We start from the raw sequence: 1,609 nt of genomic DNA on the forward strand, positions 1-1,609 counted from the left end.
TCGTTAATATATAAGATATTTAACTGCCTTTTCAGATTAGATCTATTTTTTATGTGATATATCAATGCTGTTAGACGATTTCTCTAAGAAAGTTTTTTCTTTTGTCTAAAAAAAAGCCCGTTATGTGATAATCAATCCATTCTGCACAATGCTACAAAGTACAAACCCTATGCTCCATGGGGGAACAAGCATATTGAACCTTACTGCCACATTGTAAGAGAAAAAACTCAGATTGATGTATTGAAATCACATCTAATCAAATCAGAAAACCAAATAGCTAATATTTTCACATTAGCACTAGCTCTAGGACCATTTACTTTGTCACTTTCATTACAATGTTTCATGACAAGATCCCAATTTGAAAGAAGATCCCACATTGCTTTAATATTGATTATTGATAACTGGAGGTAGAATGTTGATGAGCTTAAACTTAGTGACTTGTATTATAAGACAGAACCTGAGCAAGTGTGTGATCTGAATAGAGTTAATAATCAAAATCGTCCTTGAAAGATACTCGAATTTTCATTTTTATCCCCAAAAGATAAATTTAATCAAAATCGTTCTCGAAAGATTTAAAATTAATCACGTTAATCCCTCCGTCTATTCTATCACTAACGACGTTAAGTTTGCTGATGTGACAGTTAGCTTGACAACCCAACCCAAACCAGATCCGGATCATACCCGCTTCCAATCCAATCCAAACCCAAACCCAGCAAGAAACAGCTTTCCTTCTTCCCACATTCAACAGCTTCTTCATCTTCTACCTGAAGCTCCACCACGCCACCCCCTGCAACGTGTTCCACGTCGCTATCAGTCCCTGTATGTTCCTCTACCACGATGCTGTCGGTCCTTACCCGCAGTTCTTCTCTTTGTTCCAATTCCAGAATTCCTTTTCTCCTCCTCTTCCCTCCCTTTCTATTATTCTTTTCGCCACCAACATTGAAACCCTTCTTCTCTATTGATTCCTGATTTAGATGAACATATACACTTGCTACTCTATACCCATTTCTTGTTTTTCGGGATTTCAATCCCAAAACCCCAGTTGCTCAAATATCTTTTTTTGAGTTATCCTTTTTTAAAAGATCTTATGAAAAAGTAAAAGATTTTATATTTTGATATCTCATGTAAAAAGATCTTTTTATCTATCAATTATATTTGGGTATAACAATATCAAAGTATTTTTTTGTTTATTTATTACATGAAAAATATTTTTTTTTAAAGAAAAAAAATTTTTAAAAAAATATGTAAATTACAACTTCTCAAAAAAGATCTTTTTTTTTTATTTTTCTAATGCTTTTACTTTTACTATTAGAAATTTGCCAAACACGCTAAAAAATAAAAAAATATCTTTTTTCATTAAAAAATGATATTTTTTAATTAAAATAATGACACACAAACAAGCACATAATATATGGGGTCTTTGTTCCAAGTCTCCCAAGGATGGTGACAGGGTGGTTGCCACCACAGATGGAACCAAAGAAAATCATAAGAGCTACAAGACCACCATGCCTTCTGATTTGGCACCTGCGCCTCACACAAAAGAGGACATTAACAAGCAGAAACGTGGTGCTGAGAATGCTGCAGGGACTCGTGTTGTTGGTAATCAAAA

The sequence above is a fragment of the Arachis ipaensis genome, chromosome B02, assembly GCF_000816755.2.
Source record: "Arachis ipaensis cultivar K30076 chromosome B02, Araip1.1, whole genome shotgun sequence".
In the NCBI taxonomy this organism is placed as follows: Eukaryota; Viridiplantae; Streptophyta; class Magnoliopsida; order Fabales; family Fabaceae; genus Arachis; species Arachis ipaensis.